The 25,693-nt window shown below is 42.7% G+C and overlaps 2 long non-coding RNA genes across 2 annotated transcripts in view; both read right to left on the bottom strand.

Moving 5' to 3' along the window:
- Positions 1-25,693, bottom strand: part of LOC146441410 (uncharacterized) — a 297,131-nt gene that overhangs the window by 211,622 nt on the left and 59,816 nt on the right. The gene's annotated exons all lie outside the window — the stretch shown is intronic.
- On the bottom strand, positions 2,249-4,708 carry LOC146441411 (uncharacterized). Its single transcript, XR_014849887.1, has 2 exons — positions 3,902-4,708; positions 2,249-2,385 (listed from the first exon to the last, which is right to left on the bottom strand). It is a non-coding gene; the product is annotated as an uncharacterized LOC146441411 (long non-coding RNA).

The following is a 25,693-nucleotide window of genomic DNA, read 5'->3' as shown; positions in this document are numbered from 1 at the left end:
TGGTATTTCAGGAACCTCTGTGGGGAAAGCCAGTGTCCGCCTTTCACTTCCAGCACTGCAGACACTGTATGGGACACTAGCACAGTCATTTTCTGGCCCAAGGTGAACTTGCGTGCCTCTTGGATGTTTAGCACGACTGCCGCGACAGCCCTGAGGCACCCCTGCCATCCTTTGGCTGCTGCGTCTAGTTGCTTAGACAGATATGCATGCAACTGCCCATCGATATGGGCCCAGGTCTTGTGCTAGTATTCCCAAGGCAATCCCCTGCTTCTCATGAGAAAACAGAAAAAATGGTTTACTCACATCTGGAAGTCCCAAAGCTGGAGCTGACATCAGGGCATTCTTCAGTTGTTTGAAGGCCCTCGTGGCCTCTTTTGTCCACTGAAGATCTCTGCTTTCCTTTTTGATGAGCTCATACAAAGGTTTTACAGGGGCCCCATAACTAAGGATCCAAAGCCTGCACCATCCCATCATCCCCAGGAAAGTCCGTAGTTCCTTTACAGTTCGGGGTTTCGGGGTTTGGTAAATGGCCTCTTTCTGGTCTTGTCCCAAAGTTCGCTGCCCAGCACTGATTTCATAACCCAAATAAATTACTTTTGGTTTTACTACTTGTCCCGGGTTAATGATAAGACTCTCTCCTCCGAGAGCGAAGGGCCCCGACACCCCCTCCCCCACCCACAACAGAACCTCTCAGATGAAAGTGAAGAAAAACTATTTATTTAACAAAACCACGCAGAGTGCCCTACAAGGCACAGGGGAAGGGGAAAAACAAGGTGAAAGGCAGTTATTCAACCTGAATAAAAAGTCCTTTTCTCAGACGCAGTCCCTCTCCTCCTCGCCCCCCACCCGGGGCCGGGTGGAGCTCCCTGGAGAGCTCTGCTGTCCTCTGGCCCTCCTGGGTCTCCGGGTGGCAAAGCAGATCGAAGAGAAGGGGTCCAAACGAGGAAAAAAAAGAAGAAGAATGGAAAAAAACGGGAACAGAGCTCACTCCGACCCCCGTCCAGCACGCAGTCTCTGCCGAGCCACGAATCCTCCCCCGGAGCGAGGCTTGGGGAAAATGTTTTCAAAAAAACCCGCGTTTCTCTCTGCGGCTGGGTGCAGTTAAAGAGACAGGACCACACATTTTTTTTCTTTCTTGGGCATATAAGCCAACGATAGGGGATAAAGGATTATCATATCATCAATCCAAGACACTACTTGAGCTTTTTTCTTGGACACCCTGTACCCCTGGAGCCCCAAGAAATTTAGTAAACTTACTGTCCAGAGTACACAGGCTTCTTCTGTCCGGGTAGCTATTAAGATGTCATCGACGTATTGCAATAGCTTCCTTTCTTCAGAGGGGGCTTCCCAGGATTCCAGGTCTTTTGATAGTTGATCCCCGAATAGGGTGGGACTGTTCTTAAATCCTTGAGGCAGCACCATCCAAGTGAGCTGAGTTTTGCGTCCACTTTTGGGATTTTCCCACTCGAACACGAATATTTTCTGGGTGGCTTCATGGAGAGGGAGGCAAAAGAAGGCATCTTTCAAATCTAAAACAGTAAACCAGGTTAGTTCAGGTGTTAGCTCAGTTAGTAGCGTGTAGGGATTTGACACCACAGGATAGAGGTCCTCAGTTATTTTGTTTACTGCCCTTAAATCTTGTACCACCTGATATGACCCATCAGGTTTGCAGACTGGTAAAATGGGGGTGTTAAAATCAGATTTGCACTCTCTCAATAGCCCTAGCTGTAAAAAGTTTTCAATCACTGGGCTAATTCCTTCCTTGTCTTCTTTCTTAAGGGGTATTGCTTAACCCTGACTGGTTGTTTCCCTTCCTTCAACTTAATTTGTATTGGAGGTGCATTTTTAGCTCTTCCAGGTATGTTTGTTGCCCATGCCCCAGGGAATACTTGATTCATAATTTCTTCACTAACTTCTCCCTCAGCCTCTGTGGTTGTTAGCATTAAACTTAGTATTTCAACATATTGTTGATCATTTACCTCCAAAGTAATTTCCCCATCTTTAAATGAAATGGTTGCTTGTAACTGTTTCAACAGATCTCTGCCCAAAAGGACTTTTGGAGATCTGGGCATGTACAAAAACTTGTGAATACCCCATTGCTTTCCCAGTTTATACTTTAAAGGTTTGCAAAAATATGCTTTTTCAGATTGACCAGTTGCCCCTTGAACCATGATATAATCATCCCCCACCGGCATTAAAGCTTTATTTAAAACCGAATATGTTGCCACCGTGTCCACCAAAAATTCCATTTCTTTTTCTTTTTCCCCTAGCTTTATTATAACCAGTGGATCTGCTAGGGTGGAGTCCTCCGGTCTTCTTCAGTCTTCTTTCATGTGTGCAATGACTCCTTCTCGGCCTCATCTTCTTTGCTGGTTGTTCTATTTTCTTTTTTTTTTTTTTAAAAACAACGTTAATTATAATAGTGTGTTATATTCTAAAAACCCATGTGGAGGCCATCTAATTCTGTCATCTAGCCTGTACAAAGGCCACTACTAAGCTAAAAATTTAATAAGAGTTCTTTTACCTTTTATACTTCTGCTCCCTGTAATTTTCTTCCAATGTGCTAAAACACAGCCAAGTGGAGTTGTTTTAGGAACTTCTCTGCTTTGCCCAGTTCCCATCTTATCTATTTCCTTCTCCTGGTTCAATCTCTTTTTTGGGCAAACCTCTTTTCACACTGACTTACTGGATTTTTGGGGGGGGGTTTTCTGCCTTTTCTTTTTTTTTTTTTTCCAATTTTCCTCTTGCACTAACCAGGTTTCAGAAACTAAATGACTCTTTCCACACACTAAGGCAATAACAGCTGCTTCTGATCACTCTGTCACAGCACACTCACACAATGCCCAAATCTTACAGTAATTATTTTTACATTCAAAACAGAAAGGTATTTTTTTTTTTGCATCAGACAAGCATCTCATTAATTTCACTCAAAGCCAAGCTGGTATGAGAGAGAGAGAAAGAAAAAAAATAAAAATAATTACTGAGAGGGAGGAAGGGGAAAGAAAAAGAAAAGAAATAAAAAAGCAACCACTCTTAATATGCTCCTATTTTCACTAAGAAAATTAACTCAATATTCCCAATATTTTCTAAAATTACACTGCTAAAAAGGAACTTGGTGATTTTGTCCACACAAAACTTTTATAATGCACCAACTTATTCTCTTTACAACCTGCGCAGTTGCTTTCTGACAGGTCTATAAAAAATAGTATCTCTTAATTCCGCAAGCCTGCAAACCCGACACCGTGTTAAAACCTACTAATCATACGGTGGCACAGCTATGCTCTTTGATGTAATCAGTGAAAAAAATGTCTCTAACTGGCCGCAGTAAAAAGTTTCTCTTTATTCACTTACCACAACAATTTCAAGCAACTGCATACACTCACTCACCCTAACACAACCATAAACACGTAATACAACACAAGTACTTTTACGACCACAACAACAAAGTACAACAAAAATTAAAAAAAAAAAAGCCCACACTCATACACCAAAGCTAATAATTCACAACTATACCCAAATAATCACTTCTATTAGACCACTTGCCTCACACTTAATCAATCAATTCCTTATTTGCTCGTGCAGACTAATCTGCAGCCCACACACATACACAACACCGGTGTTAACAATACTTCAAACTAGCTCTCTTTCAAACTAGTTTCCTTAGGGATCCACTCGATTCACCACCAGAATCGCTCCCGGCCGCTCTACCGGGCAGCAAATCCCCCCCGCCAGCTAAGGACAATGAATTACTTCGCCAATTTCCCTTAGCCAGCCCTAAGCAGTCACTTGCAAGCTCACCATTCAGGGACAACGCTGCGCACAGGACGTCTCTCTGTGTCTTACCAGCAGCCCTAGCCACGCGTATACGACTTACAGGCTTCCCTATACCCAAAACACATACCGTTTCTCCGCTGTAGCAGGTGGTCGTTGTTTGCCCCCGCAGTGAGCGGCTGAGGAGAGGAGGTCCTCCAGGAAAGTCCTGGGGCGCGCCTAGGATGTCAGCCCCTTAGTCGATCCTGCAGCCAGGCAAATCTTGTCCACCTGGGGTCCCAAATGAAGCATGGAGTTGACTCCACAACTCAGATAGTTATGAAGTAGGTATGTGTTTATTCCAGCTGGGGTGCATGGGGGGTAGCCCCTCCAAAGGCATGCACACCCTCAGCAGCACTTCACTAAGTTTATATTAGGTTACAGATTACATATGCATTAAGTTAGACAAAGCCCCTATCCATATTCATTATCTATCCCCGCTTCGTATTATAATGAGTTCAAAGTTCATTTAAATATGCCCGTGCAAGCGCAGTGTCTTTAGATTAATTGTGGGCAAGGGTCCCGATGATTAATTATGACGTGGTCAATAATCTTCATCACGATGAACTGTTCACCCTGTTCCCTTGTGCATGCTCCCTTGGTCCTTGGTTCTAGTCCAAGCCTGAGAACCAACTCGTACCAGTTCTGGGGTCCAAGGGTGGGATGCTCGGTTACACTTGGTGGTTTCTCTCAATTATTTGGCTCTCTTCTCTCCATCCTCCCCGATACCAGGTAGGCATGAATTCATTAAGTGAATAATAAATGAATCGCAGCAGGCATATCTTAGTAAATCATTATCGAATCTCTGGCTCTCTAAATCAGTTCAAAAATATTATTATTACTATTATCCAGCTTCTAGGTCTTTTACATTAGTAATTTCTATTTTACCCTAAATCACCACCAAGATGGATCCATTGGGGTTGGGGCTGTGGGTTTCAATGATCAGTGATTCGCTTCAAGCGGGTCCAGAGACACTTCAGAGACAAAGTCAGAGAAGTGGGTATTTGGTTTATTCGTTGCACCTGGTGTGGGGGAATTCACTCCTCCAAACACACACGCCAGCACTTCCAACAACACACTATTGCAGGTAAAATTCATGCATATTCATCACATTCCCCAGAATAGGGGTGGTTATACAAATAATTTCTCGGAAGTCATTAATATCATTAGCATGTGCACCACGCATGCTCTGCATGTCCCAGTGGGCTTTGGAGACCCCCAAAAACCCACTCCAGGATGAAGGTCCCAGCAGTCTTCATCACAACGGACTTTTCACCTTTCTCTCTGAAGCATGCATAGTCCTTCATGGGATGATTCAGTAGTTTTTGTGCTGGCTTCAAATGGATTCTTGTCCCTCTTATCTTGATTAGATTAAGGGAATTCTGTTTTTCTAGGTTTTAGAATTCACATATTCTGTCTCTCAACAGTTAACTTGAGTTACCTATTGACCACTCCTTTTTCACTTTTTCTCTTCCCACAGTGCAGCAGCAGCTCAGGACTGCAATGCCAACATCAGCTGGATCCAGCCAGACAAAAAGAAGCAGAGAAACTGACACTGCAGGGGGAAGGTTAAGCCAAACAGAGCTGCTCTGTCATCTTGTTTTTGCCCCATGGGCCACACAGTTGACTAAAGAGGTTAACATTTTGGGGGAGGGGTTTCTCTGTGGTTGGGGTTAGGTTTCCTCAAAGAATTTTCTTCCCATTTATTGTCATGGAAATGGCAAATGGATGTTGATTAAGAGACGATGTCTTGGCATACTATTGGAAGGGCTCTGGGGGAGGGGACGGGGGAAGCAGTGTGGCCTGCCAAAGACACATTGATATTTGATGCAGTTTAACATGGAAACCACCTTCTCACTAATTCACAAAGTGAGCAGCCTTAGCTGAACATTTATATATATTGACTGAGAAGAGTAGAGGGGAAATTGGAGAACTGTCTTTTATCTGTAATTGACAGTAATAATCTTTCTAGATGTTTCCAGTGTGAAAAGGCAGACATTAATTAAAGGCATCCTCACCGTTAGGACACAGCAAGCTGCTCTGCACTGCATCAGACCTCTTGCCTCAACTGGCAGTTAGCATCAGTTTTCTGACTCTTTGCCTTCTCAAAAAATGTAGTAGGTTTAAGATAATTTGTACAGAGCAATCACAAAGATTTTAAGCCCACTCTTTGATTTTGCACTGGACTAGACTGGTAGCATTCTCAGAGAGGCAAACTACAAAACTACAAAAACACATCCTATGGGATACTTGCACACAACTCCCTTGGAGCATTCAGCATCAGCCCACCATGCCTGCTGCTGTGGGACTGGAGTAGTGCCCCTGCCCACTCATGCTCTATGCTTCAAATTCAGTGCTCATGATTGTTTAATCTCTCATTGAGAGGAGTGTTGGGCTCTAGATTGGTCATGAAATACGCTGTTACTACAGACATTAGCAGTAAGTGCAAGTTATAAGTCAGTTATAATAGCTGCAAATAGCATAACTGTATATGTATATGTATAATATGTATAGACAATATTACAGGCAGCTGGAAAGACTGTTTCAGCTAACCAACTCACTATAAACCAATACCACAGCAATGAAAATAAAGCCATAGAATCATAGGATTGTTGAGGTTTAAAAAGACTTATAAGATCATCAAGTCTAGCTGTTAACCTAGCATCGTGGTAGTTCATGTACATTTGACACTGCTAGCAAAAATAGAATTCTGAGTAAAACTACATCTAAATCCAAAAAAAATTTCACAGGTGTCAGAGAGAAAATGCCCTGTGGTCCTGTAACATAAATTAGCAAGAAAAATAGCAAGAACAAATAATTACTGCAAATTACTGCAAGTAAAATGGTTTAGTATTCTTCTATAACTCAGTTTTCAAAATAATTTATGACAGATAAGCCTAGAAATTCTGTAATGTCAGGAAAATTAATCCATAAATGCCAGAGGTTTATGTCCAAAAAGGAGACAGAGGAGTCCTGTAACTTCATTCATGAATAAAGGGAGAGGTCATGGGCATTTCCCATGAGGTCTCTCTCAAATTGATAGAGGACGCAGCCTCTTTTATACTAATTTCTCGGTCGCAGTTACCTCTCTCTTTTCCCATTGGCTGAGGTACTCGAGAGGTACAGACTTTCCGGAATGCCTAATTAATATACATCCCCCTCCCTTAACACAGACACCCCAACATACATTCCCCTTTTCTTCTTCTTCTTCTTGTGTCTCTGTTCTTGTAGTTTATTTACACAGTTTTGGGTAAATCTAATTAGGGAAATTCCTATGGAAACCCTACCCATTGTTTCCTCTATCTCTCAGTATCAAAGTTATCTTACCAGCAGACTCAGGTCTTATCTTTACCAGCCATTTGTTTGTAAAGACACTCCCTTATTCCTTTCATACCAAAACATTTATTTAGTAGATGGTGTGCATTATAGATTAGTTTACAGGCAATATCCTATTCAGAGGAACTAGTTTATAAAAAAGTAAAGTCGTGGTTAATCAAATTTAAAAATAGCTATTCATTTTATCTACTACACAATTAAAAACAATGTTCAAATGGCTCAAAAATAACAGCACCCAAGCATTTAAATAATTAAAAACTCAAATGAGAAACTGGAAGAATTTTCTTAGATTGTAAACAAAAGGAAAAATTTACATTCATCTAATTTTGATCAGTAAAATCAGAAAGTTCAGTTTTACTAATCAAAAATCAAAGCCAGATTGCATGCAATAACAATATTTAATGTGTTTGAGTTATACACATGGACATGCATGTTAGTTTTTTTACAGTGTTCAAAAAATAAGATTTGGAGAAGTTTTTGAGATCAGAAAATTTCTGCAAAGGAGATTTAAATTTTGGATCACTTTTTAAATTAAACTGTACTGCACTCTGCTGTCATACCTTAGTTTGAGCATCAGTGCTGCTGTTTAGAAGTACATCAAGAGCTATGAAAACATATTTGGTAGCACACAGTTTTTACTGATTTGTATAAGCCAGAAGAAATGAAAAAAATATACTGCAACCTTCCAGTGAAAGACTGGTAGCTAGACTTCTGTGGGTTCATAAATTTGAAAAATGTTGAATTTTGTTTTTAATCTCTTTATCTGGAAACATGGCTGACAATGTTTCACAAGAGCTGGTTTTCTCCTATGATTTCAAAATATTTTTGGTTTCCTCAAGCCAAAAACAGATTAAGAATAATGTTTTTACAGATATTTTTGTGTTTCCTTTTCCAGATATGGTTAAAACCAGGAAGGGTAGAGCTATAAGAAAAAAAATTAAATACAATAAACAAATAAAATAAAAATTACCTTTTTCAACCATTAAAAAGGCTCAGCTTCAGGTTTATGTGAAGGTACATGTTCATTCTGTATCTTCAGTGCTAATTTTCTTATGCCCCTGAAATCAAATGCACTCTACACAAGATCTGTGGTTAGAACTGTGTGTAACATTTGTAACAGGTTTTTCCATAGCACTGGGTGTTGACTAAATGTTAAATGACATTAAGTGCTTAAAAAATCTTCTAGGTGTCTCTCTGCATTTTTTTCGCACTTGAAACAAATAAAAGTAATATCTTAAGTTGCTTTCAAAATGTACATTGGAGATACTGTCAATATATACTGAACAAAAATCATAAGGGCACAATAAAGTGTTTTCATGATCACATTCCAAAAGCCTGAGATAAGAAAAATATTGCAACATATTCAAATCAAAATTAATAAACATCAATAAATATACTCACATCTTTATCACACTAAGAGTATTGCACATTTACTTTATCATTGACCTATTGATGACATGAAGAAATTAGGATCTTCATGTTCTGTGCTACAGAAAGACACCCATTTCTTTACTGAACTCTTGGACTGAAGGAAATATATTTCCTGTTTGGTCTCCCATTTTCAGAGAAAGTAATGTACATCCTCACTTCTATTTGAAACTGGGATACTCACAGGATTTGGTTCTGTAAAGTTAATTTTAACTTGCCCTTTGAAAGTCAACAATATGCTTAAAAATGCAGAAGTAATAGAGATGTATAGACTCATTGTGAAAAAAGAACCCCAAATCTGTGGAAGGAGAGAATGAAGAAGTAGAAAACTAATTTCCAAGGAAAATATATGTTAATGTTTTTTTCTTCTGAACTTTGACCTCTAAAAATATTTATCAGGTAGTTCATAGAAATATTTGTAGGCTTAGAAGTATGTTTATCTGCTCATATAATTTGAAATCTGCTTCTTGATCATTTTTGCTTTAGTAAAATTTTCTCCTTTGGAAGGTTCACAAATCAGCCCAAATTCCTATTGTCATGGTTTCACATTGGCCAAATGCCAGGCACCCACGACAGCCACTCACTCACTCTCCCCTGCCACAGCTGGACAGAGGAGAGAGAAAAAAAAATGAAATGAAGGGGTCGTAAGTCGAGATAAGGGCTGGGATAAAACAATCCAAGGGCGAAACAGGATCAACTTAGTGGTACAAAATAAAGTTATCACTAACAGAGTCAGAGGAGGATAATGAGAAGTAAAATAAGCCCTTAACATGCTCCCCCCCCCAACTCCTCCCTCCTTCCCACTGACAGTGCAGGGAATAAGGCATGGAGGGTTTGGTCAGTTCATCACCAAGATCTTCTTCTGCTGCTCAGGGAATGGAGTCCTTTCCCTGCTGCACCCTGGGGTCCCTCCCACGGGAGACAGTTCTCAGTGAACTCCTCCAGCGTGGATCCAATCTCACGAGCAGCAGTCCTCCCAAAACTGCTGCAATGTGAGTTTGTCCCACAGGCAAACAACCCTCCCAAAACTGCTGCAGCGTGGGTCACTCTTTCACAGGGTGCAGTCCTCCAAAGACAGGCTGCTCCAACCTGCAAGCAGGGGCCCCCTCTCTCCACCTGGTTTCCCACTGGAACGCAGCCTCCTCCAGGAATCCACCTGCTCCAGTGTGGGCACCTCCCCTACAGGCCGCGAGCGGATTTCTGCATCCCGTGTGGATTCATGGATCCCCCCATGGGCTTCAGGGGCACAGCTGCTTCACCATGGTCTTCACCACAGCCTGCAGAGGAATCTCAACTCCAGCGCCTGGAGCACCTCCTCCCCCTCCTTCTCCACTGACCTTGGCGTCTCCATGTTGTTTCCCTCATATGTTCTCACCTCCTCCTCTTCTCTGGCTAGAAAAAAACTATGCCTTTCTTTATTTTGATTTTCTTCTTAAATATGTTATCACAGAGGCATAACTAACATCTCTAATTGGCCCAGGCTTGGCCAGCAGCATGTCCATCTTCAGAGCCATCAGAGATCGGCTCTGCTGGACATGGTGGAAGCTTCTAGCAGCTTCCCACAGAAGCCATCTCTGTGGACCACCTGCTACTAAAAGCCAGGCCAAGCAAAATCATCACACCTATAAAGCATTTTCAGCTGTCTATACAAAAGAAGAATACATTTCAAGACAAAACAACATGAGAAGACGAAAGGAAGAGTGATGTACTGAGGTAATAACATTTGTGGAACTATTACATCCCTCTTCCATTTCTCAGCCTAGGCTACTTCACATATTGTCAAACTTAGAGAATTTTAAACAAAGCAGGGAGATAAAAGATCTTTAAAATATCAAACAGAAGCAGAGACGTAATAAGAAAAAAGCCAAAAGAAAAAGAAACCAATAACAAACAATTAGGAAGGAGCTGCGGTTTACAAACAACATTCCCTAATTTAGTATTCCCAGTAGCCTTCAGAGGCTGAGACTTTCTGTCCTCTTCCCAATCCCCTTGTCATTGCCCACATCCCAGGACAGGGATCCCCGTTGCTTGGCTTTACTACCATCTAGTTTCATACTGTGAGCCACAATATCCCAACATCAGAGCAGCTAGGTCACCAGGGACTCACCCAACTGGTGGCTGAAATCTTTTTGCGTATCTTACAGCTCACCTGGGGACAGGGATCAGGTGATTATCTCTGGTGATTATCAGGTGATTGTCTCTTCCTCTTGCTGTGAGGGTCCTGCTTCCTCTTCATCCCTCACTAAGTGAACTGATTTGGTCTTGAAGTTCTTCCTACTCTGAAAAATCACACAAGGAGCATATACAGGAAAATATACATACAGGATTAGGTACCACACCTACATGAACAGACCAAGCAACATTGTGACTAGTGGCTTTGTACCTAATACACCTCGGATCAAATCTTTTCCAGCCTGCTCTGGGCAGATCTGTTATTATTTCAAACCCTTTGTACCCTACATTGAGCACCAATTAAGGCTGCTGTGGTTTAGGAATGGTATTCCCCAATTTAATACTCCCACTAAAGAGATCACAAACCGGTCCCCTCCCCACCTCTCCATTGGAAGACACAAAAAGGAGAGATCACAGGGTAAGATAAGAACAATTTACTGGAAACAACAAAGACAACAAAGAGTAACAGTGACAGTATTAACAGCAAAAGTGTACAAAAGTGAGGGTGATTCACATGAAAAAATGCTCACTGTGGACCCAGACAATGACATAATGGCAGACCATGTTGCTGTCTTTTTACTACTAGAAGCCATGCCCTTCTTTGAAGCTAGAGACAGTCCCTTTCCTCCAGTCTTGGCAATGACATGAGGTGGTATCAACTAACACTGAGGATCTGGCCAAAACTAGGACAGAATGTTAGAGAGAGAGGTCAGAATTCTCCACTGCCGACAGTTCCATGTAATGACAAATTGAAACTGTCTGAGGATATCTTGGGAAAAGTTACGGTCCATTCCTAGCTGAAATCAAAACAGGTAATCCATTGTAGCCAATATCCTTTTAACCAGCTGAGTACCTGAGTCAATGCTTGTCTGTTTTATAGGAATTTGATACTGTAGAGTTATCCATCAGCTGCAAACCAAACAATTAAGCATACTCTGCTATGACAAAGCATGAATTTTTCTAAGGACTGCAGGCTTCAATGTACAATCTTTCTAAGGTTCTACTTTAATCAATTAAAAAATACCTCAGTATAGAAGGCAGAACATCTGAAACTCCCACATATCACCACATAAATCCTCAGACCCAACCTGAGCTTCTTCTGTGAGACCTGTTAAAGAATCATCCATATGTGACCTTGAAAACAGTAATATACTAAGATGAATCATTTGCATATTATGAAATCACAAGCTGAAGTTCAGTGTGTTATCTGGATTTATTCCCATACTCTGTCTCTACTTTTCCCTAATCCTGGTCAGAAATAAGATCACAGTTTCTACAGGATTTCTGGCTTCTCTTGCACATCATTCACACTTTGTCTTCTATAGACTGTTCCAAATTGTAGTATTCAAGTCTAGTTATTCTCACTATGGGCCTGGGCAGTTTTAAAATGACTGGTCCTTCCTCCCTAAAATTATCTTCTGAATTAACTGTACCAAAAGAACCAAATGGTACTTCCAGGTGATGATTTAAGAACATGTTGTTATAAAGATGGGCATTTTGCATTGTGATCAGTCTCAGTAGACTATTTTCAAAGCAAACAAATTGTAGTTTTCAGTAACCTCTACAACTCAGTAATTATTTATGCATATAATGCACTGTATTTTGAAATTTGTTTTGGGAACTAAGTGTTTTCTTTAGAGCTTAGGTTTTTTATCTGTCACAATGACTGCAATCTACTGATGCCTTAATAATTTCTAGTTTTTTTTCTTCATGTATCTGTAACTTGGTGTAGTTCTGTGCTTCTTATAGAAAGTTTAAAACCTCTGTTTCCAGCTTCCTTAGTCAAAACAATTGCCTCTGAATTGAAACCCAAGGACATTCATTGCCCTAGGGCCTAAAATATGTAAACAACAGTGAGCTGGGGGGGAATGGGTCTGGGGTGGTTAATATCAGCACCTAAGGGTGTGATTGGAGAATTAAGGGCCAATATGCTAATATGACAGAACTTATAAGAGGTGAGGAGCTCGTGACCTGGTGTCCATTTTTGGGTGTAGCCTCACGAGGGGGCTTTGCTTGCCCAAATGTACCTTGAAGGCCTTAATAAATTTGTCCACCTTTTATTCTCCTGACTTTGTCTTGGCTTCTGTTTCGGATAGGCTGTTTCAGGCATCACTACAACCTAACACAAAAAGTGTATCAGGGAATTCTAACACACCTCTTTGTCAGAGGAGTACTCCAATTTCAGTGTTGTGAGCCTTGAAACAACTGGTATGCATAAAGTTTTCATACTTCTCTCAATTAACAAGATCTTTTCTGAAGAGTATTAGCCTGAAGCCTATTTTTCTGCAGAGCTCCGCAATAACCCAACACAGTGAAGCATCTTTCTTCTTTTCAGAGTTCAACATGAACACTTCAGAGCAGCCAAAAAGAACTAGATAAGCAAACAGAATTAGGGAAAACAAAGGTTGGTTTTGTTGTGTTGCAACTGACCCCAAAGCCCATATTTAAGCACTTGAGATCTTTACACATAAGATGTGGGATGCTTGATGCAGAGTCAATTTTCAACAGTCAATAGAGAGCAGTGTGCCTAAAATCATGCCTTTGCAGGTATTAATGTCTACATTCAGAATTCATTCCTTAAGATGGACAACTAAATCAACTCCTCCACGGGAAACATGTACATAGCTATCGTACTAACCCAATTATTCTAATCCAGTCCTTATAGAATCCACTCAATGTGGAAGACAACATTAAATTTCCTTATCTATGCCATATAATTTATTAAAGTAAAAGAGATAGAAAAAGCATTGGCAGAAGATGGTAACTCTCAAAATGTTGCTGAAAACTAATCCTTAAATCGGAAATTTCCCCAGGATTAAGAAACACTTGAATTAATCTATATTTTCAACCTAATCTCCTACAGCATGGTTTTTGAGATAAGTTAAACACCTATGCCTTTGTACTCAACATTTAAATTCGTCTCCTAGGGTGTCTTGGTTTGAAAGGTGTCGGCTAAGGAAGGTGGATACCTCCCTTAGAATAGAGAATGTGAACCCTTTTCCCTTCAAATTATTTTAATTTTGGAATCAAGGGCTTTCAGGCACAGCTATGGGAAAATGAATAACAGTTCTTTACTAGTATCTATAACAAGGTAAACAAGGAACAATAACAGTAGCAGTAACAAACAAAAAAACAGAAATGCAGTGGCAGATGTCCCTGGGCTGCCAAGCACTTTCCTGTATGGTGTAGCCATGGTCACAACCAGCAGGGGCGCTGTGGGGCTCCCAGCCGGGCAGGGCAGGTGCGATGACTTCTGAGCAGCTGCAGGGGACACTGTGGTGCAAGGGCTGGTCAATCTCATGGGGTTGGTGATGGCAGGCGGGCTGGGCTGCAGGGGCCACACACAGCAGAGCTCGGAGCAGCGAGCTGGAACGGCAGGACTGGCTCACCCGGGCTAGCCAGCAAAGGTGTCAGAAATTCCACAGTTGTGGCAGAAGTCGCAGTGCGTTCCGACAGGCGGGTGTGGGGGCAGCTACAGTCGGGCTCTTCCTCAGTTGTTGCAAACCGCAGCTGGGGAGGCACACACTCCTGGCTGGGAAAAGGGTTGAAAATCCCACGCCCTTTCCCAAGCAAGAGATCACCCAGTCATGAGGAGAAAGCAGTGTACAGCTGGACGTACTGCGGTCGCAGCCAAAAGAAAGCAGCAGCTTCCCTCTGACCCCTTCTGTGCCCAGCGAGCAAGTGAGGTCCCCAATGGCCAGAGTACTTCCTCCCCTTACCACACCCAGCCACAGCCTTTGTCTCTTACAAAAGAGTTAATAGCCCTGAGCACCGGATCATTGGTTCCCCAGTAACAGGAATGGAGAAAATTCCATCCCACCCCAACCTTCAGCAAAGGGATATATAATTTCAGTTTTGGTTTATATTAGCGGTTCAGTGACTTAAATATGGTGTTAGATAAATTCTCATACTAAATGCAGATACTAATGGACATTTTATGTATGGCATGATGTTAGTACATCATAATCACTTTCACACAGTATTCTCCTTTGTTTGGGGGGGGCATAAAATCTTCTATTTGTACAATGCTATTAATGTAACTATTGACTTTTCTTCAAAAACATTTTTACGCAAGGTTACTGTTGTGTTCCACTACAGGGAACTAAAGGGAGCTCTTTTAAAACTGATGATCTAGAACAAAATTAAGACAAACAAGACAAATATATCTGAGAGCCATTTATTGGTAACAAAAACTGTGTTGCCCTATTAAAGAAGAGTAGAAAAGACAAAAAAGGAGGAAGAAAGATCTAAAAGAAGGGGGGGAGGAGGACCAGGAAGAGAGAGGGAAGAGAGAAAAAGCAGGTGTTACCATCAAAAGGTCCAGGTGTGCCATCCAAGCAGCAAGGGGTGTGTGCAAGCACCCTGCCAGCAGAGTCTGCACAGCTCTCGGAGAGGTGCACCTCCACAGGCACAGCTCCCTTGGTGATGGGCAGCTGGACACATGGTGAGTGGGGATCAGGCAGGAGGTGCAGAGCACTGAACAGGGTCATGGCTGGGATTGTGATGATGGGCTGGATCCATGAAGCGGGGCTGGAGGCAGGTGGCTCAGGCAGGAATGCAGGGACAAAACAGGCAGGGCATCGGACAGGAACACAAGGAGGCAGGGCAGGCGACGCCTGGAACAAGTGAGGGAGAAGAGTTGGTAGGTCAGGACACAGACTACAGTCTGTGAGGTCAGCCTGTGAAAAACGAGGTTCGCTCTCCTCTTAGTATTTAAAAGTTTAATAAAACGCAATAGGGGACAGAGATATTAAGTAAAAGTAGCAGTAGCATTCAGCCAAAAAGCACACCTACCATTGATGGAGACATACTTTACATACCCTTCAGCCTAATGCATAGTCATGAACAATTGTTCATATTCAAACTTTTCCCCAAACTAGATTACATGTTCCAGGAACTGTTTAGCCTAGCTCCTCCTTGGATCCACCTCCTCAGAGCAGGTGCAGTCCTCTTGGTTGTGGTTTTAATTAGTCCTGTTATCACTCCCATATTGTAGTTTCTGCAGACAACAGGTGCTAATAGTTGGAATGTCAGCAGCAGGGTCCATTCGTTGGATGTTATCCAATCAAGCAGGCAGTTCAAGCATTCTAAAATAACTATATCAGCTATTTCAGTACTATATCTAAGCTTAGTTAGCAACAGAAAGAAAGGCATTAGTCATCATTACACAACTATATTTTCACAGCAAGGCTACCTTTGTAAGAATTAAAATTATACACTTAGCATCCATTTTAATATTTGCTAAAAGCCAATATTATGATATGTATTTATCACAAGCTGGTGTCCAGCCAAGTGTCCAGCAAAAGGGAGGACAAGTGAGTGAGGGCAAGTAAAGGCCAGGGAGTGCAAAAATTTGGGCAAAAGAGCCAAAAAGCAGGCTGGAGCCAGGGCAAAAAAGATGACCAAAAGTTTGTTACGAAAGTCTGCCTGCTGATGGGAGACCGTTGGCCCAATCCAACATTCCACTGTAGTCCATTGGTGTCCATTGGCACCTTTTGCCATCTGATTGGAGAACCTCTCTGGAGAGTTCAGTGTCCTTGGTGGTCTCTTGCTGACTGCATATTCCATGTGAGATATTAAATGGTTGCCAGGCAAAGTTTCCCCAGAGACAAAGCTTTCTCCCATCTTCTCCCATCTTCTCCTAGTTGCCTCCTGCAAGTGGCACATGTGCAACCCATCCCCCTATGCCAACAGTGTTAAGACAGAAATCAAAATCAAATTGGCCCCTCACAGTTACCATGTTTATTTTCCCTTTGTTATCAGAATTACAGAAGACTACAGTCATATTCTGTTTCAAACCTTGAACCCCGTAAGGAACTACCCCAGGCACCAGCGCATGCTGGAACGGGTTGAACACAGGAAAGCATCTCTGCAGATAGGCAGAGTCCTGTTGATCTCAGGCTAACCATGCATTGTCATTCTCTCCCAGGAATGAGAACTAGATTCAATTAAATAATAAAAATATATCACAGGTAATTGTTTTGTGATAGTACTGGAAAGTATTACAGTACTGCAATTATCCTCCATAAAAAGGTCAGATACAAAATCTACACAATGTGATTAAATGCTCTTGAAATCCAACTTGGCAAAAGCATGGGTGATTGCTTGGAAAACCTTAGGTTTATGCATCATAATGAATAATAATCCAGAAGTACCAAACCATATTTTTAAAACAGTGACCTTTTAGACACTTTATAGTTTCAAAGTAGTACTGTTACAGTCTAGAATCTAATGCAAATCCCTACTAACACTGGGAAGATTATTTCCTCTGAATAATGCCAAGAGCCTTTGAAGAACCTTTTAAAGAACAGCTTCTGGAACATGGTGCTATAGCAGTTGTATCTCGATGCAGAGGTTTATTTCAAGGTTGATAAAACATCTGCAATTCTCTCTCCTAATTTTAATGGAATTCTTTTCACAATGCTTTTCTTAGGTACTGCCAAACACCTTGAAAAGCACCATATCTCAGTATAAATATGTCAATTTTTCCCTTGGGAGCCAACCAGCTAATTAGCAGAGGAATTAAAAAAAAATGGCTGGAAGTCTCTATTGGGCTTGAACGTCAAAAATAAATTTTGAAACACAACTGTCATCCAAAAGTAATCTTTAAATAATAATCAATACTTTGCTTGCTACAGTCTATGAACCTTTACCAGATCTGGTCTTGAGATTGTATATTATGCTACTCTTGAATGCTTTACACTGGTTTCATGATTTTTTCTGCAGTTATTCCAAGAAAAGATAGTCTCCTAGATTGTGTCTCATTCCAAATTAAATTAGTGATACATTGTATCATATTTTCTATTACATGACATGCTTAATTGGTTTGGACCCCCTTGTGACTTCTAAAGTTTTCAAATAATGGAAATCCCACAAGAAGTGTCACTGTGTGTGCCAACATCCATGTCCCACAAATACTATAGCACAAAGACATTGCACAAATGCCATTTCTTTTTCACCAATATGCAATAAATTATATTTGAAGACTACAGCATTCGGTATCTTTTAATTTGAAAAGATATATGTAAGAAGTCAAACAATAGAATTCAGCGGTGTTAACTACAAATAAAGGTTTAGTACTTGCACATCAAGTATTTACCTCTGTGCACCACTGAATATACATTGCATAGCACACACTACCTGTATTAGTGGTGCATTATGGTGCATTGACAGAAAACATGCCAATGACCTGAAATTCATGCAGACAGGAGCTAACTTTTTCCAAGCAAATTATATTATCTTTTCCCCTCTTATGCAGAATTACCACAGGAGAGCAAAGGCTCTTTTAACCTATCTACTCTTCATAGTCATTTGCACAGAAAAGTAGTCCCTTTCCTAGAAGTGAAGGTATTAGAGGAATAGACTATGTATATATATGAAAATATCTCTATCCATTTTCTCCCTGGGAAGGTTTAGAGCACAACATAACCCCCTTTTTAGGCTAAATAACATCCCTGCAGCTGAACATTGCAATGTCCAGTACCAAAAGCACACTTTAGAAGAAGAGGTAGACAAACTAACATCCCAAAACAAAATTATTTTAGTTTTAGAAGACAAAGGGGAAGACGAACATATCAGTGAAATTGCATCATTGAGAAGCAAGTTTCCTGAAACTGTAGGTTGCACTGTGTCAACTCATCTATATTTTTCACATTGTAAAAACCCCATCCTTTCTATTCTTCTCCAGGCCTCAATACGAAAATAACTTACCTTCTCAAATTATGTATGCATGTAACAGAATGAGGAATTCTTTCTATGTTTGATATTATGCAGACATGAAGATAACTAGATATTGTCTTTTAGTACCACAGATACCATTAGAAACAATGCAATGACCATACAAAATACTGTTCAGCACTGAGAAGCTATATTATGCTTCCTTCAGCTAACTTGGCAGCATTTCTTTAAGCAGACCAACAAGGTTCTGTTTGCGGAACCTGCAGGAATACGTAAGATGCTTCTTCAGATCAGATGTTCAGATTAATATTTACAGTATAACTTATACTAACAGCTCTACTTCAGTCATTATCCATCACTTATCTTCCACTGAGAAAGTAAACTTCCAGTCTACCAAGCTTCCTATATCACCATATGCTATGACTACTTAGGCAATGGATCTGATGGTGCAAGAACTTAAACATATCATACATGACAAATTTTAGATAATTCTTGGAATATCGCCATGTAAATTCTCCTGCTTACCTATACTTCCTCACAACAGCTTCAGTTGCCCTTCCAACACAGTCAAGTTTCTGACTCAGCTGTAGAGAATTTATTTGTATTTTCCAAAACTTTTTCCTAGGGTTTTTTTCAAGAGAAATGCTGTGAATGAAATATACTAGTTGCTAATTACCTGTAAATAATGTAATATATTACAGGTTACTAATATTTTATCCATTAAAAAAACACAAACCAAGACCTCAAAAATACTTTCTCATCAGAAATCAACATTATTATGGATAAGTAAAGGAAGTAAAACCATGCTGGCAAACTTAAATATACAGGAACCTGGAAAACTCAAAAAGCTTCTCTAAGAGGTGAATTTAATATCTCCTACACATTAATATCAATTAATCTTACATATTATTAAAAAAGCTCTTCTCATAATATTTCCACTAAAAGCTGATAGACACCACCCCATAAATCTTGAGAGTTTATGTGCCCTTTCCACCACAAATTTTGAGGCCCAAGCTAAGCCTTGGGTAAGTATGTAAACACTTGTAAAACTTATCCAGACTCAACTATTGAAGTTTATTCATTGCTAGTTGTCTTATCAAGCCCTTGCTTAATGGATCAATAAGAACACGGGATGCAGAAACAACTGCACCTTAAGTACCCACTGTATCAGCAACTTGTTCCTACCATTGTGTAGTTTTGATGCACAATGTGGACAGTTTGGATAGCTGTCCAGTGGTGATTCATAATATTATTGTATTCTATATCTATCTGCATAGAAAAAATGGTTGCTGTATTTTTAAGACCCTGCAGCAGTGGGGGCTTGCTATCTGAGGGCATTTTTAAAATCACTCCACCCAGGGCTCTTGCGGCTCTTTGTGGCATGGTATTTGCTTCACCAGCTGCTTAGTCTTTGTTCAGGCAAAGGCTTTTCTTTTGGTTTTGGGCTCCCTTTTCAGTTTTTAAGGTTTTGTTTTCCCTTTTCCTTGGCTCGGAGAGCAGTAGCAGTGTTTGAGCTGCCTTAAGGGCAAATTCCACAGCTGCCTGCCCAAAGCCAATGACATCACGCTGCCAGTAGTGGAGTGGAGCAGCCCCACTCTGACCCCAGTCACTGTTGGCAGCACCCAACTGAGGAGAGGCAACACCAAGTGGCTCCAGCTCATCTGCTTTGCCTGGCCCTACCTGCCCTGTTGTGCCTTGCTGTGGGGAGGAGGATTACTCTGGATGAGCTGTTGGGCATTCATCTGCTGCTGCAACTGCTCTGTGAGGCTTCTGTCGCTGTTGAGCTGTTAGCAGAGAAAAGGACCCCAGTTCTCAGTGTGGCAAGAAAAGGCATTTATTATTTTGATTTCAATATATATATAGACTTTTCAGAGGTCGCCCAGATTGGTCAGCCAGAAACCTCCCCCTAGGCCTGATTGGCCAGGCCTGAACTGTCCAAATCTCGAGACACTGTTTTAAAAAACATCCAAACTTTATCTTTGTTTATAAAACACAGCGGAATGTTCTCACAAGAAAGACCTGTGCTAGCCACAGGCTCCTGCCTTCCCAAGAGGGATCTGCCACCATCTTGTCCCTTTGTCCTACAAACCCAAGGCCATCCCATCAGGCCTCATATTGGGAACAGGTATTTCTGACATTTCCGGTCTCTCTTTGTTCCAGCGGGGTTGTGAGATTTAGCAGTTTGTTATCTAGCAGTTACTTATCTTTTTTTTCCTCTGCCTGTTGGTGCTGTTTGTTGACAAACCACTATTTTTTTTCACTTTCATCTATAAGTACTCACTCCTTATTGGTGGAAAAGGATTGTTGGAACCCTTAAAGGGAAACAACTCATTCCAGAGTGTTCTCCTTTAAATTGTATCAAACCAAGACAATATCACAAGGCAAATTTCTTGACTGTATTGAAATTATTCCCTTGGGTTTTGGTATTTCTGTAGCTGAGATGAACTGCAAAAAAATTTAGTCATAATATATACACTAATCTCTTACATTTGAAAGAAAATACATGTAAATATGGAATTAATCTCAGATTATGATAATGTGCAGGAAAACAGAATACATACTTATGGTTATTAACTCCCCTGATAGCTGTTAATTTTTCTTCACTTCACTTACCAGAAAACCATGTAGGTAGATAACAAGAATACCTCTTCCAAATGATGCAACCACGGAAAAATAAGGCAGGGAAAAATGGTTCCATATAGTCTACATTTTTCCTCTAGAGGCTAACTATGTTAAGTCTATGAACAGCTAAATAACACGTGCTTCTCCAAAGGCAAAGCTCATGTCTAACTTGAGACAGGTGGAAAGTTCCATTGGGTTGCTAAGCTTAAGCCACAAGGATGAGCTCACAAGTTCACTGAAAACTCATTAAAAGTTTAGTTTTTAAAATTCAGGCTTGTAAACAACCAAAATATATGAAGACTGAGTTTTGAGTTGCACAACTGAGCAGAGATCTTTTGTGAATGTGCAATTTCATCTGAAAATTTATGAGGCATTGTGCATGTTTCATTTCTGTTCTGCCTTGGGCTGCTTAAGAGATAGAAAAATATCTTGTTCTCTATTTCTTGTCTTCTGCTTTTAGAGCAATTCAAGAAGTGAAAATAAAAAACATAAAGGAATGTGTATATGTATCAGTTAGTCAAAGTGAATTTTAAAGTTTCAGAGTTCAGACCATGTTTGGGGTGAGAGCAAGGATGACAGTTCTTGTGCAATGCAAGCACTCTACCCATCATTATCTTAGCACTTACATAATTTGTTTTTTATTTTACTTCACTGTTTTCTTTAAAGCAGTTCTCACACAGACTTTCATGGGGAATGGCTGACACCTGTAGATAATTTCAGGTCCACTAGCAATCTTAAATTATGATCAGAGAGGTCAAACTACACTGTCTGCAACTCCAGAATTTTTCCTGCATATTATTTACTGTTTGTTTCATATTTAGTGCTGAGTAACTGTACCAGAAAGAATCAGAATAGGGAAGGGAACTGTTGGGGAAATTTAGTGGTACCCCTCAAAGAAAATTACACACATATTTGTACTGAAATGTAAAATTTCAATGAACAGTGAATTGAGCAGTGTCCTACTGCACTACACAGTTCTACACAGCGTCTGCAAAGATGTGTCACAAGCAGATTTCCTATATGCATTTGCGCCGGCACCAATCTGGAGTGCATAGGACAAGTCAGCTGTCAGGGTTTGACCCTGACTAAATGCTGACACTCCAGCTCTCTCTTGCTACAGAAAAAAAAACCTAAAAAATACACATCAATCTCGTGAGTCAAATGAGATAGGACATTGCCAGGAGGACGCACAAAAAGAGGGCAACCAGGCTCCAACTTAAAGTTGCAAAAAAAGTGATTTAATTACCTAACAGAGTTGGAGGATAAATGCAAGGCAAAAATAAACTTTTCATACATTATTTTCTTCACTCCCCCTCTCCCTCTTACAAGCCTATAATATTCACCCTCTTTTCTCTTTTATAACCAACAAGCCCAGGTAGGGAGGCAGGGTGTGGGGGTATTTTCTCAGTCCACAGAGCAGGTCCATAAATCTATTCATCACCACAATTCTTCTACTACAAATACTCTTTATCTCTACTTATGTCTCTTTCTCTTCCGGCAGTTTCTCTGCTCTCGCTCCCCGCCCTCTTAAGAAGCACTCTCCCCACTCAACCCCCATTCCCTCTTTCCAAACCAGCAACACAGACAGGGGGCAGGGTGAGAGGAGTTCTCTGGTCAGCCCAATCAGGGAGAGGGGTTCTCTACTTAGCCGTGGGGTCCCTCCCATGAGAGACAGTCCTCTGGGAATTTCTTTGGCATGGGTCCAATCTCACAAGCAACATCCCGCCCGAATTCTGCTGCTGCATGAGTCCTCTTGTCCATAAAGTGCAGACTCTCCCTAGCCGAAGCCAGGCTGCTTTCATCCCAGGAGCAAGGCCTTTCTCTCCCTTGCAAGGCCTCTGTAGCTTTAACACTTTCGAGACTCCAAACTGGATTACAGCTCTCTCCAGGCATCCATCTGCTCCTCTGGCATGGGCTGTGGGTGGATCTCTGCATCCTTGTGGACTCCATGGGCTGTAGGGGGACCTCCTGCTCCCCCATGGCCTTCACCATGGCTAGCAGAGAGTTTTCAGCTCCGGCACCTGGAGCACCTCCTCCCCCACCTTCTTCACTGACCTTGGTGTCACCATGCTGTTCTCCCTCACATATTTTCACCCCCACCTCCTCCTCCTCCAACTACAAAGAAGTGAAAGAAGTGCGTGCCTGCTTTGCTTTGATTTCTTCTTAACTATGTTTTCACAGAGGCGTAACCAGCACCTCCAATAGGCCCAAACTTGGCCGGCAGCATGTCCATCATTTTCAGAGTCATCAGAGATTGGCTTTGCTGGACTTGATGTAAAACCTCCAGAACTTTCACTCAGGACACATAGGAGCCATCTTTGTGCCACTCCCCACCCCTCAGACACCTCCCCAGGCCTACCACAACAGCTTCTGAGGGGTCCAAATTTCTCCTAGATGTTAAAAATACTTTACTGATGTTTTGGGCCAATCAAAACCACCACATAAACCCAGCCCTAGGTTCATTCCCCACCCCAACTCTGTTGTCCAAAAGTGACTGCTGGCTTGGATCCTGAATGCTCAGATTCCAGGATGATCTGCAAGATAATTCATGGCGGACAACTTCACTCTCTTGCAGGGAGTCTGTTATGTCTCTGACACTCCTGCTTTCAGCCACTTTTAACTCCTTCTTGCAACTGGGCCTCTCTATGCAAAATCATTCCTCTGTCACAAACTGCCACTGCTGAGAAGTTACAGAGAGAATTTCTTTGTAAGAAGTAAATGCCAACTGAAATATTATCCTGAACTGAATATAATGTCTATTATATTCATATTATATAATATAATAATATTATCATAATATCATATTATATAATGTCTATTTCTAGGCTGAAATCCATCTCACTCTCTCCCATTCTTTCCCTATTTCCCCAATTTCCACCATCTTCCAGTGCCTCTAACCTAACAGGAGTTTGCATTGATTTGCAAGTGTTTTACTTCTACCCATTTTCCACAAAAAAGAGGTGGAAAAGTGTGGCTAGCACAGGTTTTTCCCATGAGAAATTTTCTTGTGTTTTATAAATAAAGATAAAGTTTGGATGTTGTTGGAACAGTGTCCCAGAACTTGGACAGTGCAGGCCTGGCCAATCAGGCCTGGGGGAAGGCTTCTGACTGACCAATCTGGGTGACTTTTGAGAACTCTATATATGTGATGAAATCAAAACAATAAAGGTCATTTCCTTCTTGCCACTGAGAACTGGTGCCTTCATTACTCTGCTAGCTGCTCAACAGCGACATCTGGTGACCACCGACGTGTACTGCGTTCAATTGCAGGTACGCGGCAGTCTTGCCCCCGGGCCCAACCCCCCCCCGCCTGCCCTGAGGCATGGCTGATTCTGATGCGGACATGGACCCCCCCATTCCTGCCGATGGGCTCTTGCGGGCCTTTTTGGAGGTCTCTGAGGATGACCCTGCGTCCGATCAGTCGCCGCGGGTTGCGGGCCACGTGTCCCGGGCCATTTGGGATGTGGCGCTGGACTGTGATTTTTGGTTTGTGGTCAGCCGCGCTTTGGTCATGGAGTGGATGCGGGGTGATCGATCTACGGTCCGCTTCCATGGGGTTTGGAGAGACATTTGGGACGCGTTGGAAGGGCAAGCGTTCTATGACTCGCAGCTATCGGCTTGCATGGGCATGGAGCCCCTGCTCTCGGCCGTGGGGCGGGGTGTGAAGGACGCACCGACCCAGACGGATTCTGACGTCCCGTCCCTGGTGGCGGATGCGGCCGCGAGGCCTCAGTTTGTTTCTCCAGCTGACCTACCAAAGCGCACTTATGTCCACCCGACGGAGCAGCTGGCCGGGTTGCAGAAGGATGGAGGATTGCGGGCCGGCTCTGACACGGCCGCCACGCAGGTCCCCCCGCCTCTGCTGCCGCGATGTGCGCAGCCTCAGAAACCCCCCCCTCCCCTGCGGAATGGTGCCGGGCTGCCCCTCCCCCATGGGCAGCCGGGATGTGCGGCGGGGGCTGGTGGGGTGGGGGTGGGGAGTGCTGCGGAGGGCCGGGAGTCCCCGCTGCTCGCTTTGGCTGCGGGCCAGCCGCTTGCGGCTGCGGAGGTTCCGGCTCCAGATTTGTCGGTGGTTTCGGCCGGCGCGGGGGTTTCTGCGCGGGCGGTGGCCGGCTCGGGAGAGGCCGGCGTTTTGCCGAGCCCGCCCGGCGCGCCGGCGGCGCAGTCCCGGGCCGCAGTGGCCACGGGTGCGGCCGGTCCCGTGGCGTCGGGGTCGTGTGAGCAGGCGTCGGCTCAGCCGCCGGCTGCGGCCGGGGCCCGGCAGTCGGGGTCACTCCCCGGGGCGGTCGTGGGGCCGGAGGGGGAGCCACCGGCGGGTGGTGCTTCCGCCGCGGGGGCTTTGATTGGCGTTCCCGCGGGTGCGGGGCTGACCCGGCTTCCCTGTGGCTCGGCGGACGTGGCGTCCGTGCCGGGCACGATGGTTTTTCCTCCGCTTTCGTTTTTCCATGATTTGCTGGCCGAAGTGGCTGAGATTCGGCAGCGGATGGAGGTCTGTTCGTGCAGGCCCCACGGTCCGTGTGGGGCTGCCTAGGGAGTCCATCCCCCGGGTTTCCGGGTGGGGTCTGGACTTCCTGGCGGCCCAACGGCCGGCTTGGTGCCGGCGGTAAGGGGCTGCTTTGGCCCCGGGCGGGTGCCGGTTCCCCTGTCG

The sequence above is a fragment of the Lichenostomus cassidix genome, chromosome 2, assembly GCF_008360975.1.
Source record: "Lichenostomus cassidix isolate B80296 chromosome 2, HeHo_3.0, whole genome shotgun sequence".
NCBI lineage: Eukaryota > Metazoa > Chordata > Aves > Passeriformes > Meliphagidae > Lichenostomus > Lichenostomus cassidix.
This window is presented reverse-complemented; position numbering and strand designations above follow the sequence as displayed.